The sequence below is a fragment of the Somniosus microcephalus genome, chromosome 2 (assembly GCF_052327205.1).
Source record: "Somniosus microcephalus isolate GS21.2 chromosome 2, FLI_Smic_1.0, whole genome shotgun sequence".
Classification (NCBI taxonomy): domain Eukaryota; kingdom Metazoa; phylum Chordata; class Chondrichthyes; order Squaliformes; family Somniosidae; genus Somniosus; species Somniosus microcephalus.
In genome coordinates this window covers 384319787-384340280 of record NC_140988.1, presented here as the reverse complement: position 1 = coordinate 384340280, position 20494 = coordinate 384319787, and the positions used below count along the sequence as shown (strand labels likewise).

Genomic DNA, 20494 nt, shown 5'->3' with positions numbered 1-20494 from the left:
GTAAATTCCTGTCATCACTCTGTTTCGCCCAATTCTCTTTACTGCAATTTTGATATAATTTTGATATAACGCCGGCGCTGGTGTTTTTATAGAAGGAGGATGGCTCCTGTTTGGCCAAGCTCGCTATTCACCGATAAAATGGCCTCTCGGAAGATTCAGCGCGGTCCGCTTGAGGGAGGCAGAAAGAAAGTGTTCTTGTGTTAATGCCGAGTTGTGTTTCACACCCAGGGAGTTGGAGACCCATCCCTGCTCCCCGAAGACATGCCGCCTCCCAGCAGACTACTGACGCTCGCTCTCCAAGGGGAAGCCGGGACCTCGGAGCACACGGTGAGTCAGCGCTGCGGTATTTGCTCTGTCCTGACCGCGGCCTTTGAACAAAAACCCCCGTCCGCCCCGAGTTAAAATCCGAAAGACGACACCTCTAACAGTGTAGCACTCCCTCAGTACTGCCCCTTCGACAGTGCGGCGCTCCTTCAGTACTGCCCCTCCGACAGTGCGGCGCTCCCTCAGTACCGCCCCTCCGACAGTGCGGCGCTCCCTCAATACTGCCCCTCCGACAGTGCGGTGCTCCCTCAGTACTGCCCCTCCGACAGTGCGGCGCTCCCTCAGCACTGCCCCTCCGACAGTGCGGCGCTCCCTCAGCACTGCCCCTCCGACAGTGCGGCGCTCCCTCAGCACTGCCCCTCCGACAGTGCGGCGCTCCCTCAGTACTGCCCCTCCGACAGTGCGGCGCTCCCTCAGCACTGCCCCTCCGACAGTGCGGCGCTCCCTCAGTACTGCCCCTCCGACAGTGCGGCGCTCCCTCAGCACTGCCCCTCTGACAGTGCGGCGCTCCCTCAGCACTGCCCCTCCGACAGTGCGGCGCTCCCTCAGTACTGTCCCTCCGACAGTGCGGCGCTCCCTCAGTACTGCCCCTCCGACAGTGCGGCGCTCCCTCAGTACTGCCCCTCCGACAGTGCGGCGCTCCCTCAGTACTGTCCCTCCGACAGTGCGGCGCTCCCTCAGCACTGCCCCTCCGACAGTGCGGCGCTCCCTCAGTACTGTCCCTCCGACAGTGCGGCGCTCCCTCAGCACTGCCCCTCCGACAGTGCGGCGCTCCCTCAGCACTGCCCCTCCGACAGTGCGGCGCTCCCTCTGCAGTGCACTGGGAGTGTCAGCCTGGATAATGAGCTCAGGTCTCTGGAGTGGACTTGAACCCACAACCTTCTGACTCAGAGGCTAGGCTGCTGCCCACTGAGCCAGGGTTGACACTGGGTAGGTCTTGTCTGAGTATTCTAGTTACATTTTTTGAGAAGGTCACCAGCAGGTTGGATAGGGGGTATTTTCTATATGGACTTCCAGAAGGCATTTGATAAGGTTCCGCAGAAGAAATTATTACCAAAAATGAGACCACATGGAATTGGAGACTCGAGGAACAGCACCTCATCTTCCGATTAGGCACTTTACAGCCTTCCGGACTCAATATCGAGTTCAACAACTTCAGATCATAACCTTGGCCCCGATTTTATTTTTATATATTTTTTATCCACACTTGGTTTGTGCCTTTTCCTCTTTCTCTCTCCCACATGGCAGCTGTCTCTCACTCTGTCAGCGCATTTCACACTTCATCTAGAGCCATCCTTTGTCTCTTTACCTGTCCTATTACCATCTCGTCTCGCCTTGAATATCTCTTCATGTCTCCTCACCCCTCCCTGACCTCCCCTTTGTTCTTTCATCCCCTCCCCCATTTCCCAGCCCCCAAACTTGCTTTTAATCTGTTTCATTTCCTGCTCTTTTCTCAGTTCTGACGAAGGGTTTCGACCTGAAACGTTGACTCGGTTTCTCTCTCCACGGATGTTGCCTGGCCTGCTGAGTTTTTCCAGTGTTTTCTGTTGTTATTTTGGAATTGGAGACTACCTTGTAACATGGGTCGGGTTGGAGACAGTGAGTAGGGATAAAGGGAACATTCTCTGATTGGCGGGATGTGACAAGTGGTGTTCCCTGGGGATCTGTACTGGGTAGGGTTAAGGGAGATTATTTTGCTGAAATCGTTGGCAGCAGGGGCAGGTGGGGGGAGGATTACTGGATTGTAAATTACATAAATCCCCGGTTTCACGACTCTTACCCGAGGCCACTGGTTCAGACTCCCGCTGGTTCAGTCAGCGGCTGGTCTGTAACATTTCGACAAGCCCCATTGTAATCGAAAGCAAAATACTGCGGATGCTGGAAATCTGAAATACAGACAGAAAATGCTGGAAACACTCAGCGGGTCAGGCAGCGTCTGCGGAGAGAGAAACAGAATCAACGTTTCAGCTCGATCACCCTTCGTCAGAGCTGCTCGGAGATGTTCGAGATTAACAGGTTTTAAACAAGTACAGAGCCGGGGAAAAGAACAAAAAGGGAAGGTCTGTGATAGGGTGGAGGGCCGGAGTGATTAAATGGCAAAAGGGAGGATGGTACAAGGCAAAAGGTATGAGATCATGAGTTAAGTGTAGAAACAAGAGGTGGGCCCAGAGGAGGTGCAAATGATTATCCTCAGAATAGCAGATGAAGGAAGCATGGGAACTTTGACAATGAGGAGAATGCTCCCTGGCCCGGGAATGCGATTGTAATCAGTTGGTCACGTAATCTTTTCAGATACTGGTATAATGGCCCAGAAATTCGGGTCCCAACGCATGAGTACGCACGGGGTACTCACGCGTAGGCCCAACGAAAGTGCCGGTTTCGTGCATGCACTGCGCATGCGCGGGAAACCGACACTTCCGTTCCCCTGAAAGAAGGGGTTGAGAGGTGGAACGCGTGCGCCGGAGAGGCAGCGCGTGTGCAACGAACTAATGTTTTTTTCCAGGTTTCCCCGGGAAGGTAAGTCTCCAGCAGTTACACTTTAAAAAGCAGTCGCAAGGCCTGCTTTTCACAAGGTAAGTGGTGAATTAATTAAAATTAAAACATTTTTTCCACAGGTTTATTATTTTAAAATACTTTAAAGAAAGGTAAGTTTATTTTTAGCCCCGTTAGAAAATAAAATTAATTTTTTCAAAAATTTAAATTATTGTTTAAAATAGTTACTTCATGTAATTTATAGTTATTTAAAAAATTTGATGTTTAAAACAAAAAATTATTTGAAGATTTAGTGATGTTTTGGGGCTTATAGTATTTATTGGTTTGACAGCTCTACCTGTCAAATCTATGAATACAGATTCCCTGCTACCATTGGCTCCCCATGGCCCACGTGATCCCAGGGGACGCATCGAACTAACTGCGCCCCTGGGATACGCAAGCACAGCACGCCGGCAGTTGGAGGAGGCCCAGGATCGGAATCCCACGCGGGCCCACAGCTCAACGGCCGGCGCGCTAGGTAAGTGCAGGTCGGGGGCTTACACCCGCGGGAAGCCCCCAACCCGAATTTCTGGGCCAATATCTTTAGAGTATTGAGACCACTATTCAATTCAATTCAAATCGCTTTATTGGCATGACAAGGTACATGTTATGTTGCAAAAGCATCGAAAAACATTCATGGTTGTACACAAAAATACAGATCTATCCATACAGTGTATAAACAGATATATCCCTGAGTGTATAAATATACATTCATATAATTTGTATATACTCTTTTCTTATATTTAACCCTTTTAATGTGTGATACATTGTATGAACTGTAGAGCTGATACAATGACGTTCTCTGATAGGCATTCCAGTCGTTGGTCGTGATACGCTAAAAGAAAAGACTCACATTTCTCCAGCGCCTTTCACAGCCTCGGGACGTCCAAAAGCGCTTCACAGCCAAAGAGGTACTTTTTTGAAGTGTGGTCGCTGTTGTAATTTAGGGAAACACGGCAGCCAATTTGCGCACAGCAAGCTCCCACAAACAGCAATGAGATAATGACCAGATCATCTGTTTCAGTGATGTTGATTGAGGGGTAAATATTGGGCCAGGAAAGAAGAGAGGGCAGAGAGAGAGAGAGAGAGAGAGAAAAAATTGGAGACAATCCCTAATCTTACGCTTGGCCTGAAATGCTCATTCAATATTTCTAACCCATGTTGGGTTTTCTTAAAAGGGCACTTTTTAAAAAAAAAAGATACAGGCAACAAACCACAGCTTTAAAAAGAATATCTACATTAAAAACATTTCTAACACTAATACAAAATTCAAACTTTCGTTGTTGTGAACAATCCACAGCAACAATGAACACTTCACTTGGTGGGGTTTGGGGGGAAATTAAACACAAAACAAGTGCTCGGAAATCGGCACCATTGCGATGCTGCAAGTCAACAGAACTCTGAAATGTATCCATCCCCCTCCGCTCTCCTCCGCTCCTGACGGTGTTGATTACACGCCGAGGTACGATATCCATCCCCCTCCGCTCTCCTCCCCTCCTGACGGTGTCGATTACGCGCCGAGGTACGATATCCATCCCCCCTCCGCTCTCCTCCGCTCCTGACGGTGTTGATTATGTACCGAGGTACGATATCCATCCCCCCTCCGCTCTCCTCTGCTCCTGACGGTGTCGATTACGTGCCGAGGTACGATATCCATCCCCCCTCCGCTCTCCTCTGCTCCTGACGGTGTCGATTACGTGCCGAGGTACGATATCCATCCCCCCTCCGCTCTCCTCCGCTCCTGACGGTGTCGATTACACACCGAGGTACGATATCGATCCCCCCTCCGCTCTCCTCCGCTCCTGACGGTGTCAATTACACGCCGAGGTACGATATCCATCCCCCTCCGCTCTCCTCCCCTCCTGATGGTGTCAATTACACGCCGAGGTACGATATCCATCCCCTCTCCACTCTCCTCCGCCCCTGACGGTGTCGATTACACGCCGAGGTACGATATACATCCCCCCTCCGCTCTCCTCCGCTCCTGACGGTGTCGATTACACGCCGAGGTACGATATCCATCCCCCCTCCGCTCTCCTCCGCCCCTGACGGTGTCGATTACGTGCCGAGGTACGATATCCATCCCCCCTCCGCTCTCCTCCGCTCCTGACGATGTCGATTACGTGCCGAGGTACGATATCCATCTCCCCTCCGCTCTCCTCCGCTCCTGACGGTGTCGATTACGCGCCGAGGTACGATATCCATCCCCCCTCCGCTCTCCTCCGCTCCTGACGGTGTCGATTACGCGCCGAGGTACGATATCCATCCCCCTCCGCTCTCCTCCCCTCCTGACGGTGTCGATTACGCGCCGAGGTACGACATCCATCCCCCCTCCGCTCCTGACGGTGTCGATTACGTGCCGAGGTACGATATCCATCCCCCCTCCGCTCTCCTCCGCTCCTGACGGTGTCGATTACGTGCCGAGGTACGATATCCATCCCCCCTCCGCTCTCCTCCGCTCCTGACGGTGTCGATTACGTGCCGAGGTACGATATCCATCCCCCCTCCGCTCTCCTCCGCTCCTGACGGTGTCGATTACACGCCGAGGTACGATATCCATCCCCCCTCCGCTCTCCTCCGCTCCTGACGGTGTCGATTACGTGCCGAGGTACGATATCCATCCCCCCTCCGCTCTCCTCCACTCCTGATGGTGTCGATTACACGCCGAGGTACGATATCCATCCCCCTCCGCTCTCCTCCGCTCCTGACGGTGTTGATTACACGCCGAGGTACGATATCCATCCCCCCTCCGCTCTCCTCCCCTCCTGACGGTGTCGATTACACGCCGAGGTACGATATCCATCCCCCTCCGCTCTCCTCCCCTCCTGACAGTGTCGATTACACGCCGAGGTACGATATCCATCCCCCCTCCGCTCTCCTCCCCTCCTGACGGTGTCGATTACACGCCGAGGTACGATATCCATCCTCCTCCGCTCCTGACGGTGTCGATTACACGCTGAGGTACGATATCCATCCCCCCTCCGCTCTCCTCCGCTCCTGACGGTGTCGATTACACGCCGAGGTACGATATCCATCCCCCCTCCGCTCTCCTCCCCTCCTGACGGTGTCGATTACGTGCCGAGGTACAATATCCATCCCCCTCCGCTCTCCTCCGCTCCTGACGGTGTCGATTACACGCCGAGGTACGATATCCATCCCCCCTCCGCTCTCCTCCCCTCCTGACGGTGTCGATTACGTGCCGAGGTACAATATCCATCCCCCTCCGCTCTCCTCCGCTCCTGACGGTGTCGATTACACGCCGAGGTACGATATCCATCCCCCTCCGCTCTCCTCCGCTCCTGACGGTGTCGATTACACGCCGAGGTACGATATCCATCCCCCTCCGCTCTCCTCTGCTCCTGACGGTGTCGATTACACGCCGAGGTACGATATCCATCCCCCCTCCGCTCTCCTCCGCTCCTGATGGTGTCGATTACACGCCGAGGTACGATATCCATCCCCCTCCGCTCTCCTCCCCTCCTGACGGTGTTGATTACACGCTGAGGTACGATATCCATCCCCCTCCGCTCTCCTCCCCTCCTGACGGTGTTGATTACACGCCGAGGTACGATATCCATCCCCCCTCCGCTCTCCTCCGCTCCTGACGGTGTCGATTACACGCCGAGGTACGATATCCATCCCCCCTTCGCTCTCCTCCGCTCCTGACGGTGTCGATTACACGCCGAGGTACGATATCCATCCCCCCTTCGCTCTCCTCCGCTCCTGACGGTGTCGATTACACGCCGAGGTACGATATCCATCCCCCTCCGCTCTCCTCCGCTCCTGACGGTGTCGATTACACGCCGAGGTACGATATCCATCCCCCTCCGCTCTCCTCCCCTCCTGACGGTGTTGATTACCCGCCGAGGTACGATATCCATCCCCCCTCCACTCTCCTCCCCTCCTGACGGTGTCGATTACACGCCGAGGTACGATATCCATCCTCCTCCGCTCCTGACGGTGTCGATTACACGCCGAGGTACGATATCCATCCCCCCTCCGCTCTCCTCCGCTCCTGACGGTGTCGATTACACGCCGAGCTACGATATCCATCCCCCCTCCGCTCTCCTCCCCTCCTGACGGTGTCGATTACACGCCGAGGTACGATATCCATCCCCCTCCGCTCTCCTCCGCTCCTGACGGTGTCGATTACACGCCGAGGTACGATATCCATCCCCCTCCGCTCTCCTCCCCTCCTGACGGTGTCGATTACACGCCGAGGTACGATATCCATCCCCCTCCGCTCTCCTCTGCTCCTGACGGTGTCGATTACACGCCGAGGTACGATATCCATCCCCCCTCCGCTCTCCTCCGCTCCTGACGGTGTTGATTACACGCTGAGGTACGATATCCATCCCCCCTCCGCTCTCCTCCCCTCCTGACGGTGTCGATTACACGCCGAGGTACGATATCCATCCCCCCTTCGCTCTCCTCCGCTCCTGACGGTGTCGATTACACGCCGAGGTACGATATCCATCCCCCTCCGCTCTTCTCCCCTCCTGACGGTGTTGATTACCCGCCGAGGTACGATATCCATCCCCCCTCCACTCTCCTCCCCTCCTGACGGTGTCGATTACACGCCGAGGTACGATATCCATCCTCCTCCCCTCCTGACGGTGTTGATTACACGCTGAGGTACGATATCCATCCCCCCTCCGCTCTCCTCCGCTCCTGACGGTGTCGATTACACACCAAGGTACAATATCCATCCCCCTCCGCTCTCCTCCGCTCCTGACGGTGTCGATTACACGCCGAGGTACGATATCCATCCCCCTCCGCTCTCCTCCGCTCCTGACGGTGTCGATTACACGCCGAGGTACGATATCCATCCCCCCTCCGCTCTCCTCCGCTCCTGACGGTGTCGATTACACGCCGAGGTACGATATCCATCCCCCCTCCGCTCTCCTCCGCTCCTGACGGTGTCGATTACACGCCGAGGTACGATATCCATCCCCCTCCGCTCTCCTCCGCTCCTGACGGTGTTGATTACACGCCGAGGTACAATATCCATCCCCCTCCGCTCTCCTCCGCTCCTGACGGTGTCGATTACGCGCCGAGGTACGATATCCATCCCCCTCCGCTCTCCTCCGCTCCTGACGGTGTCGATTACGCGCCGAGGTACGATATCCATCCCCCTCCGCTCTCCTCCGCTCCTGACGGTGTCGATTACACGCTGAGGTACGATATCCATCCCCCTCCGCTCTCCTCCCCTCCTGACGGTGTTGATTACACGCCGAGGTACAATATCCATCCCCCTCCGCTCTCCTCCCCTCCTGACGGTGTCGATTACGCGCCGAGGTACGATATCCATCCCCCTCCGCTCTCCTCCGCTCCTGACGGTGTCGATTACACGCCGAGGTACGATATCCATCCCCCCTCCGCTCTCCTCCGCTCCTGACGGTGTCGATTACACGCCGAGGTACGATATCCATCCCCCTCCGCTCTCCTCCCCTCCTGACGGTGTCGATTACACGCCGAGGTACGATATCCATCCCCCTCCGCTCTCCTCCCCTCCTGACGGTGTCGATTACACGCCGAGGTACGATATCCATCCCCCTCCGCTCTCCTCCCCTCCTGACGGTGTCGATTACACGCTGAGGTACGATATCCATCCCCCCTCCGCTCTCCTCCCCTCCTGACGGTGTCGATTACACGCCGAGGTACGATATCCAACCCCCCTCCGCTCTCCTCCCCTCCTGACGGTGTCGATTACACGCCGAGGTACGATATCCATCCCCCCTCCGCTCTCCTCCGCTCCTGACGGTGTCGATTACACGCCGAGGTACGATATCCATCCCCCCTCCACTCTCCTCCGCTCCTGACGGTGTCGATTACACGCCGAGGTACGATATCCATCCCCCCTCCGCTCTCCTCCGCTCCTGACGGTGTCGATTACACGCCGAGGTACGATATCCATCCCCCTCCGCTCTCCTCCCCTCCTGACGGTGTCGATTACACGCCGATGTACGATATCCATCCCCCTCCGCTCTCCTCCCCTCCTGACGGTGTCGATTACACGCCGAGGTACGATATCCATCCCCCCTCCGCTCTCCTCCCCTCCTGACGGTGTCGATTACACGCCGAGGTACGATATCCATCCCCCCTCCGCTCTCCTCCGCTCCTGACGGTGTCGATTACACGCCGAGGTACGATATCCATCCCCCCTCCACTCTCCTCCGCTCCTGACGGTGTCGATTACACGCCGAGGTACGATATCCATCCCCCCTCCGCTCTCCTCCGCTCCTGACGGTGTCGATTACACGCCGAGGTACGATATCCATCCCCCTCCGCTCTCCTCCCCTCCTGACGGTGTCGATTACACGCCGATGTACGATATCCATCCCCCTCCGCTCTCCTCCCCTCCTGACGGTGTCGATTACACGCCGAGGTACGATATCCATCCCCCCTCCGCTCTCCTCCGCTCCTGACGGTGTCGATTACGCGCCGAGGTACGATATCCATCCCCCTCCGCTCTCCTCCCCTCCTGACGGTGTCGATTACACGCCGAGGTACGATATCCATCCCCCCTCCGCTCTCCTCCGCTCCTGACGGTGTCGATTACACGCCGAGGTACGATATCCATCCCCCTCCGCTCTCCTCCCCTCCTGACGGTGTCGATTACACGCCGAGGTACGATATCCATCCCCCTCCACTCTCCTCCGCCCCTGATGGTGTCGATTACACGCCGAGGTACGATATCCATCCCCCCTCCGCTCTCCTCCGCTCCTGACGGTGTCGATTACGTGCCGAGGTACGATATCCATCCCCCTCCGCTCTCCTCCCCTCCTGACGGTGTCGATTACACGCCGAGGTACGATATCCATCCCCCCTCCGCTCTCCTCCCCTCCTGACGATGTCGATTACACACCAAGGTACGATATCCATCCCCCCTCCGCTCTCCTCCGCTCCTGACGGTGTCGATTACGTGCCGAGGTACGATATCCATCCCCCTCCGCTCTCCTCCCCTCCTGACGGTGTCCATTACACACCAAGGTACGATATCCATCCCCCCTCCGCTCTCCTCCCCTCCTGACGGTGTCGATTACACGCCGAGGTACGATATCCATCCCCCCTCCGCTCTCCTCCGCTCCTGACGGTGTCGATTACACGCCGAGGTACGATATCCATCCTCCTCCGCTCTCCTCCGCTCCTGACGGTGTCGATTACGCGCCGAGGTACGATATCCATCCCCCCTCCGCTCTCCTCCGCTCCTGACAGTGTCGATTACACGCCGAGGTACGATATCCATCCCCCCTCCGCTCTCCTCCGCTCCTGACGGTGTCGATTACACGCCGAGGTACGATATCCATCCCCCCTCCGCTCTCCTCCGCTCCTGACGGTGTCGATTACACACCAAGGTACGATATCCATCCCCCCTCCGCTCTCCTCCGCTCCTGACGGTGTCGATTACACACCAAGGTACGATATCCATCCCCCCTCCGCTCTCCTCCGCTCCTGACGGTGTCGATTACACACCAAGGTACGATACCCATCCCCCCTCCGCTCTCCTCCGCTCCTGACGGTGTCGATTACACACCAAGGTACGATATCCATCCCCCCTCCGCTCTCCTCCGCTCCTGACGGTGTCGATTACACGCCGAGGTACGATATCCATCCTCCTCCGCTCTCCTCCGCTCCTGACGGTGTCGATTACGCGCCGAGGTACGATATCCATCCCCCCTCCGCTCTCCTCCGCTCCTGACAGTGTCGATTACACGCCGAGGTACGATATCCATCCCCCCTCCGCTCTCCTCCGCTCCTGACGGTGTCGATTACACGCCGAGGTACGATATCCATCCCCCCTCCGCTCTCCTCCGCTCCTGACGGTGTCGATTACACACCAAGGTACGATATCCATCCCCCCTCCGCTCTCCTCCGCTCCTGACGGTGTCGATTACACGCCGAGGTACGATATCCATCCCCCACCGCTCTCCTCCCCTCCTGACGGTGTCGATTACACGCCGAGGTACGATATCCATCCCCCTCCGCTCTCCTCCGCTCCTGACGGTGTCGATTAGACACCAAGGTACGATATCCATCCCCCTCCGCTCTCCTCCCCTCCTGACGGTGTCGATTACACGCCGAGGTACGATATCCATCCCCCTCCGCTCTCCTCCGCTCCTGACGGTGTCGATTAGACACCAAGGTACGATATCCATCCCCCCCCGCTCTCCTCCGCTCCTGACGGTGTTGATTACACGCCGAGGTACGATATCCATCCCCCACCGCTCTCCTCCCCTCCTGACGGTGTTGATTACACGCCGAGGTACGATATCCATCCCCCACCGCTCTCCTCCCCTCCTGACGGTGTTGATTACACGCCGAGGTACGATATCCATCCCCCTCCGCTCTCCTCCGCTCCTGACGGTGTCGATTACACGCCGAGGTACGATATCCATCCCCCCTCCGCTCTCCTCCGCTCCTGACGGTGTTGATTACACGCCGAGGTACGATATCCATCCCCCTCCGCTCTCCTCCGCTCCTGACGGTGTCGATTACACGCCGAGGTACGATATCCATCCCCCCTCCGCTCTCCTCCGCTCCTGACGGTGTCGATTACACGCCGAGGTACGATATCCATCCCCCCTCCGCTCTCCTCCCCTCCTGACGGTGTCGATTACACGCTGAGGTACGATATCCATCCCCCTCCACTCTCCTCCCCTCCTGACGGTGTCGATTACACGCCGAGGTACGATATCCATCCCCCTCCACTCTCCTCCCCTCCTGACGGTGTCGATTACACGCCGAGGTACGATATCCATCCCCCCTCCGCTCTCCTCCGCTCCTGACGGTGTCGATTACACGCCGAGGTACGATATCCATCCCCCTCCGCTCTCCTCCCCTCCTGACGGTGTCGATTACACGCCGAGGTACGATATCCATCCCCCCTCCGCTCTCCTCCCCTCCTGACGGTGTCGATTACACGCCGAGGTACGATATCCATCCCCCCTCCGCTCTCCTCCGCTCCTGACGGTGTCGATTACACGCCGAGGTACGATATCCATCCCCCCTCCGCTCTCCTCCCCTCCTGACGGTGTCGATTACACGCCGAGGTACGATATCCATCCCCCCTCCGCTCTCCTCCGCTCCTGACGGTGTCGATTACACGCCGAGGTACGATATCCATCCCTCCTCCGCTCTCCTCCGCTCCTGACGGTGTCGATTACACGCCGAGGTACGATATCCATCCCCCTCCGCTCTCCTCCGCTCCTGACGGTGTTGATTACACGCCGAGGTACGATATCCATCCCCCTCCGCTCTCCTCCCCTCCTGACGGTGTCGATTACACGCCGAGGTACGATATCCATCCCCCCTCCGCTCTCCTCCGCTCCTGACGGTGTCGATTACACGCCGAGGTACGATATCCATCCCTCCTCCGCTCTCCTCCGCTCCTGACGGTGTCGATTACACGCCGAGGTACGATATCCATCCCCCTCCGCTCTCCTCCGCTCCTGACGGTGTTGATTACACGCCGAGGTACGATATCCATCCCCCTCCGCTCTCCTCCGCTCCTGACGGTGTCGATTACGCGCCGAGGTACGATATCCATCCCCCTCCGCTCTCCTCCCCTCCTGACGGTGTTGATTACACGCCGAGGTACGATATCCATCCCCCTCCGCTCTCCTCCGCTCCTGACGGTGTCGATTACGCGCCGAGGTACGATATCCATCCCCCCCCGCTCTCCTCCGCTCCTGACGGTGTCGATTACACGCCGAGGTACGATATCCATCCCCCTCCGCTCTCCTCCGCTCCTGACGGTGTCGATTACGCGCCGAGGTACGATATCCATCCCCCCTCCGCTCTCCTCCGCTCCTGACGGTGTCGATTACACGCCGAGGTACGATATCCATCCCCCTCCGCTCTCCTCCGCTCCTGACGGTGTCGATTACGCGCCGAGGTACGATATCCATCCCCCCTCCGCTCTCCTCCGCTCCTGACGGTGTCGATTACGCGCCGAGGTACGATATCCATCCCCCCTCCGCTCTCCTCCCCTCCTGACGGTGTCGATTACACGCCGAGGTACGATATCCATCCCCCCTCCGCTCTCCTCCGCTCCTGACGGTGTCGATTACACGCCGAGGTACGATATCCATCCCCCTCCGCTCTCCTCCCCTCCTGACGGTGTCGATTACACGCCGAGGTACGATATCCATCCCCCCTCCGCTCTCCTCCGCTCCTGACGGTGTCGATTACACGCCGAGGTACGATATCCATCCCCCTCCGCTCTCCTCCGCTCCTGACGTTGTCGATTACACGCCGAGGTACGATATCCATCCCCCCTCCGCTCTCCTCCACTCCTGACGGTGTTGATTACACGCCGAGGTACGATATCCATCCCCCCTCCGCTCTCCTCCCCTCCTGACGGTGTCGATTACACGCCGAGGTACGATATCCATCCCCCCTCCGCTCTCCTCCGCTCCTGACGGTGTCGATTACACGCCGAGGTACAATATCCATCCCCCCTCCGCTCTCCTCCCCTCCTGACGGTGTCGATTACGTGCCGAGGTACGATATCCATCCCCCCTCCGCTCTCCTCCGCTCCTGACGGTGTCGATTACACGCCGAGGTACGATATCCATCCCCCCTCCGCTCTCCTCCGCTCCTGACGGTGTCGATTACACGCCGAGGTACGATATCCATCCCCCCTCCGCTCTCCTCCGCTCCTGACGGTGTCGATTACACGCCGAGGTACGATATCCATCCCCCCTCCGCTCTCCTCCGCTCCTGACGGTGTTGATTACACGCCGAGGTACGATATCCATCCCCCCTCCGCTCTCCTCCGCTCCTGACGGTGTCGATTACACGCCGAGGTACGATATCCATCCCTCCTCCGCTCTCCTCCGCCCCTGACGGTGTCGATTACACGCCGAGGTACGATATCCATCCCTCCTCCGCTCTCCTCCGCTCCTGACGGTGTCGATTACACGCCGAGGTACGATATCCATCCCTCCTCCGCTCTCCTCCGCTCCTGACGGTGTCGATTACACGCCGAGGTACGATATCCATCCCCCTCCACTCTCCTCCGCTCCTGACGGTGTCGATTACACGCCGAGGTACGATATCCATCCCCCCTCCGCTCTCCTCCGCTCCTGACGGTGTCGATTACACGCCGAGGTACGATATCCATCCCCCCTCCGCTCTCCTCCCCTCCTGACGGTGTTGATTACACGCCGAGGTACGATATCCATCCCCCCTCCGCTCTCCTCCCCTCCTGACGGTGTTGATTACACGCCGAGGTACGATATCCATCCCCCCTCCGCTCTCCTCCCCTCCTGACGGTGTCGATTACACGCCGAGGTACGATATCCATCCCCCCTCCGCTCTCCTCCGCTCCTGACGGTGTCGATTACACGCCGAGGTACGATATCCATCCCCCCTCCGCTCTCCTCCCCTCCTGACGGTGTCGATTACACGCCGAGGTACGATATCCATCCCCCCTCCGCTCTCCTCCCCTCCTGATGGTGTCGATTACACGCCGAGGTACGATATCCATCCCCCCTCCGCTCTCCTCCGCTCCTGACGGTGTCAATTACACGCCGAGGTACGATATCCATCCCCCCTCCGCTCTCCTCCGCTCCTGACGGTGTCGATTACTCGCTGAGGTACGATATCCATCCCCCCTCCGCTCTCCTCCCCTCCTGACGGTGTCGATTACACGCCGAGGTACGATATCCATCCCCCCTCCGCTCTCCTCCCCTCCTGACGGTGTTGATTACACGCCGAGGTACGATATCCATCCCCCCTCCGCTCTCCTCCCCTCCTGACGGTGTCGATTACACGCCGAGGTACGATATCCATCCCCCCTCCGCTCTCCTCCGCTCCTGACGGTGTCGATTACACGCCGAGGTACGATATCCATCCCCCCTCCGCTCTCCTCCCCTCCTGACGGTGTCGATTACACGCCGAGGTACGATATCCATCCCCCCTCCGCTCTCCTCCCCTCCTGATGGTGTCGATTACACGCCGAGGTACGATATCCATCCCCCCTCCGCTCTCCTCCGCTCCTGACGGTGTCAATTACACGCCGAGGTACGATATCCATCCCCCCTCCGCTCTCCTCCGCTCCTGACGGTGTCGATTACTCGCTGAGGTACGATATCCATCCCCCCTCCGCTCTCCTCCCCTCCTGACGGTGTCGATTACACGCCGAGGTACGATATCCATCCCCCCTCCGCTCTCCTCCCCTCCTGACGGTGTCGATTACACGCCGAGGTACGATATCCATCCCCCCTCCGCTCTCCTCCCCTCCTGACGGTGTCGATTACACGCCGAGGTACGATATCCATCCCCCTCCGCTCTCCTCCCCTCCTGACGGTGTCGATTACACGCCGAGGTACGATATCCATCCCCCTCCGCTCTCCTCCGCTCCTGACGATGTCGATTACACGCCGAGGTACGATATCCATCCCCCTCCGCTCTCCTCCGCTCCTGACGGTGTCGATTACTCGCTGAGGTACGATATCCATCCCCCCTCCGCTCTCCTCCCCTCCTGACGGTGTCGATTACACGCCGAGGTACGATATCCATCCCCCTCCGCTCTCCTCCCCTCCTGACGGTGTCGATTACACGCCGAGGTACGATATCCATCCCCCACCGCTCTCCTCCCCTCCTGACGTTGTCGATTACACGCCGAGGTACGATATCCATCCCCCCTCCGCTCTCCTCCGCTCCTGACGGTGTCGATTACACGCCGAGGTACGATATCCATCCCCCCTCCGCTCTCCTCCCCTCCTGACGGTGTCGATTACACGCCGAGGTACGATATCCATCCCCCCTCCGCTCTCCTCCGCTCCTGACGGTGTCGATTACACGCCGAGGTACGATATCCATCCCCCCTCCGCTCTCCTCCGCTCCTGACGGTGTTGATTACACGCCGAGGTACGATATCCATCCCCCCTCCGCTCTCCTCCGCTCCTGACGGTGTCGATTACACGCCGAGGTACGATATCCATCCCCCCTCCGCTCTCCTCCGCTCCTGACGGTGTTGATTACACGCCGAGGTACGATATCCATCCCCCCTCCGCTCTCCTCCGCTCCTGACGATGTCGATTACACGCCGAGGTACGATATCCATCCCCCCTCCGCTCTCCTCCGCTCCTGACGGTGTCGATTACACGCCGAGGTACGATATCCATCCCCCCTCCGCTCTCCTCCGCTCCTGACGGTGTCGATTACACGCCGAGGTACGATATCCATCCCCCCTCCGCTCTCCTCCGCTCCTGACGGTGTCGATTACACGCCGAGGTACGATATCCATCCCCCTCCGCTCTCCTCCCCTCCTGACAGTGTCGATTACACGCCGAGGTACGATATCCATCCCCCTCCGCTCTCCTCCCCTCCTGACAGTGTCGATTACACGCCGAGGTACGATATCCATCCCCCTCCGCTCTCCTCCGCTCCTGACGGTGTCGATTACACGCCGAGGTACGATATCCATCCCCCCTCCGCTCTCCTCTGCTCCTGACGGTGTCGATTACACGCCGAGGTACGATATCCATCCCCCTCCGCTCTCCTCCGCTCCTGACGGTGTCGATTACACGCCGAGGTACGATATCCATCCCCCCTCCGCTCTCCTCCCCTCCTGACGGTGTCGATTACTCGCTGAGGTACGATATCCATCCCCCCTCCGCTCTCCTCCCCTCCTGACGGTGTCGATTACACGCCGAGGTACGATATCCATCCCCCTCCGCTCTCCTCCCCTCCTGACGGTGTCGATTACACGCCGAGGTACGATACCCATCCCCCCTCCGCTCTCCTCCGCTCCTGACGGTGTCGATTACTCGCTGAGGTACGATATCCATCCCCCCTCCGCTCTCCTCCCCTCCTGACGGTGTCGATTACTCGCTGAGGTACGATATCCATCCCCCCTCCGCTCTCCTCCCCTCCTGACGGTGTCGATTACACGCCGAGGTACGATACCCATCCCCCACCGCTCTCCTCCCCTCCTGACGTTGTCGATTACACGCCGAGGTACGATATCCATCCCCCCTCCGCTCTCCTCCGCTCCTGACGGTGTCGATTACACGCCGAGGTACGATATCCATCCCCCTCCGCTCTCCTCCCCTCCTGACGGTGTCGATTACACGCCGAGGTACGATATCCATCCCCCCTCCGCTCTCCTCCGCTCCTGACGGTGTCGATTACACGCCGAGGTACGATATCCATCCCCCCTCCGCTCTCCTCCGCTCCTGACGGTGTCGATTACACGCCGAGGTACGATATCCATCCCCCCTCCGCTCTCCTCCTCTCCTGACGGTGTCGATTACACGCCGAGGTACGATATCCATCCCCCTCCGCTCTCCTCCGCTCCTGACGGTGTTGATTACACGCCGAGGTACGATATCCATCCCCCCTCCGCTCTCCTCCGCTCCTGACGGTGTCGATTACACGCTGAGGTACGATATCCATCCCTCCTCCGCTCTCCTCCCCTCCTGATGGTGTCGATTACACGCCGAGGTACGATATCCATCCCCCCTCCGCTCTCCTCCGCTCCTGACGGTGTCGATTACACGCTGAGGTACGATATCCATCCCTCCTCCGCTCTCCTCCCCTCCTGATGGTGTCGATTACACGCTGAGGTACGATATCCATCCCTCCTCCGCTCTCCTCCCCTCCTGATGGTGTCGATTACACGCTGAGGTACGATATCCATCCCCCTCCGCTCTCCTCCGCTCCTGACGGTGTTGATTACACGCCGAGGTACGATATCCATCCCCCCTCCGCTCTCCTCCGCTCCTGACGGTGTCGATTACACGCCGAGGTACGATATCCATCCCTCCTCCGCTCTCCTCCCCTCCTGATGGTGTCGATTACACGCCGAGGTACGATATCCATCCCCCCTCCGCTCTCCTCCGCTCCTGACGGTGTCGATTACACGCCGAGGTACGATATCCATCCCCCCTCCGCTCTCCTCCGCTCCTGACGGTGTCGATTACACGCTGAGGTACGATATCCATCCCCCCTCCGCTCTCCTCCCCTCCTGACGGTGTCGATTACATGCCGAGGTGCGATATCCATCCCCCCTCCGCTCTCCTCCCCTCCTGACGGTGTTGATTACACGCCGAGGTACGATATCCATCCCCCCTCCGCTCTCCTCCGCTCCTGACGGTGTCGATTACACGCCGAGGTACGATATCCATCCCCCCTCCGCTCTCCTCCGCTCCTGACGGTGTCGATTACACGCCGAGGTACGATATCCATCCCCCCTCCGCTCTCCTCCGCTCCTGACGGTGTCGATTACACGCTGAGGTACGATATCCATCCCCCCTCCGCTCTCCTCCCCTCCTGACGGTGTCGATTACATGCCGAGGTGCGATATCCATCCCCCTCCGCTCTCCTCCCCTCCTGACGGTGTCGATTACATGCCGAGGTACGATATCCATCCCCCCTCCGCTCTTCTCCCCTCCTGACGGTGTTGATTACATGCCGAGGTGCGATATCCATCCCCCTCCGCTCTCCTCCGCTCCTGACGGTGTCGATTACACGCCGAGGTACGATATCCATCCCCCCTCCGCTCTCCTCCGCTCCTGACGGTGTCGATTACTCGCCGAGGTACGATATCCATCCCCCCTCCGCTCTCCTCTGCTCCTGACGGTGTCGATTACACGCCGAGGTACGATATCCATCCCCCCTCCGCTCTCCTCCGCTCCTGACGGTGTCGATTACACGCCGAGGTACGATATCCATCCCCCTCCGCTCTCCTCCGCTCCTGACGGTGTCGATTACACGCCGAGGTACGATATCCATCCCCCCTCCGCTCTCCTCTGCTCCTGACGGTGTCGATTACACGCCGAGGTACGATATCCATCCCCCCTCCGCTCTCCTCCGCTCCTGACGGTGTCGATTACACGCCGAGGTACGATATCCATCCCCCCTCCGCTCTCCTCCGCTCCTGACGGTGTCGATTACACGCTGAGGTACGATATCCATCCCCCCTCCGCTCTCCTCCCCTCCTGACGGTGTTGATTACGCGCCGAGGTACGATATCCATCCCACCTCCGCTCTCCTCCGCTCCTGACGGTGTCGATTACACGCCGAGGTACGATATCCATCCCCCCTCCGCTCTCCTCCGCTCCTGACGGTGTCGATTACGTGCCGAGGTACGATATCCATCCCCCTCCGCTCTCCTCCGCTCCTGACGGTGTCGATTACACGCCGAGGTACGATATCCATCCCCCCTCCGCTCTCCTCCGCTCCTGACGGTGTCGATTACACGCCGAGGTACGATATCCATCCCCCCTCCGCTCTCCTCCGCTCCTGACGGTGTCGATTACACGCCGAGGTGCGATATCCATCCCCCTCCGCTCTCCTCCCCTCCTGACGGTGTCGATTACACGCCGAGGTACGATATCCATCCCCCCTCCGCTCTCCTCCGCTCCTGACGGTGTCGATTACACGCCGAGGTACGATATCCATCCCCCTCCACTCTCCTCCGCTCCTGACGGTGTCGATTACACATCAAGGTACGATATCCATCCCCCCTCCACTCTCCTCCGCTCCTGACGGTGTCGATTACACGCCGAGGTACGATATCCATCCCCCCTCCGCTCTCCTCCGCTCCTGACGGTGTCGATTACACGCCGAGGTACGATATCCATCCCCCTCCGCTCTCCTCCCCTCCTGACAGTGTCGATTACACGCCGAGGTACGATATCCATCCCCCCTCCGCTCTCCTCCGCTCCTGACGGTGTCGATTACACGCCGAGGTACGATATCCATCCCCCCTCCGCTCTCCTCCGCTCCTGACGGTGTCGATTACACGCCGAGGTACGATATCCATCCCCCCTCCGCTCTCCTCCGCTCCTGACGGTGTCGATTACACGCTGAGGTACGATATCCATCCCCCCTCCGCTCTCCTCCGCTCCTGACGGTGTCGATTACACGCTGAGGTACGATATCCATCCCCCTCCGCTCTCCTCCGCTCCTGACGGTGTCGATTACACGCCGAGGTACGATATCCATCCCCCCTCCGCTCTCCTCCCCTCCTGACGGTGTCGATTACACGCCGAGGTACGATATCCATCCCCCCTCCGCTCTCCTCCCCTCCTGACGGTGTCGATTACACGCCGAGGTACGATATCCATCCTCCTCCGCTCTCCTCCGCTCCTGACGGTGTCGATTACACGCCGAGGTACGATATCCATCCTCCTCCGCTCTCCTCCGCTCCTGACGGTGTCGATTACGCGCCAAGGTACGATATCCATCCCCCCACCGCTCTCCTCCCCTCCTGACGGTGTCGATTACACGCCGAGGTACGATATCCATCCTCCTCCGCTCTCCTCCGCTCCTGACGGTGTCGATTACGCGCCAAGGTACGATATCCATCCCCCCACCGCTCTCCTCCGCTCCTGACGGTGTCGATTACGCGCCAAGGTACGATATCCATCCCCCCTCCGCTCTCCTCCCCTCCTGACGGTGTCGATTACACGCCGAGGTACGATATCCATCCCCCCTCCGCTCTCCTCCGCTCCTGACGGTGTCGATTACACGCCGAGGTACGATATCCATCCCCCCTCCACTCTCCTCCGCTCCTGACGGTGTCGATTACGTGCCGAGGTACGATATCCATCCCCCTCCGCTCTCCTCCCCTCCTGACGGTGTCGATTACACGCCGAGGTACGATATCCATCCCCCTTCG

General features: G+C 58.8%; 1 long non-coding RNA gene across 1 annotated transcript in view; it reads left to right on the top strand.

Moving 5' to 3' along the window:
* The window catches only part of LOC147123826 (uncharacterized), a 57484-nt gene extending 53588 nt beyond the window's left edge, over positions 1–3896 (top strand). Inside the window, exons 3-4 of the long non-coding RNA XR_015080592.1 lie at positions 229–327; positions 3666–3896. This is a non-coding gene — a long non-coding RNA (uncharacterized LOC147123826). The remainder of the gene's footprint in view (positions 1–228; positions 328–3665) is intronic.
* The last annotated feature ends 16598 nt before the right edge of the window (positions 3897–20494 follow it).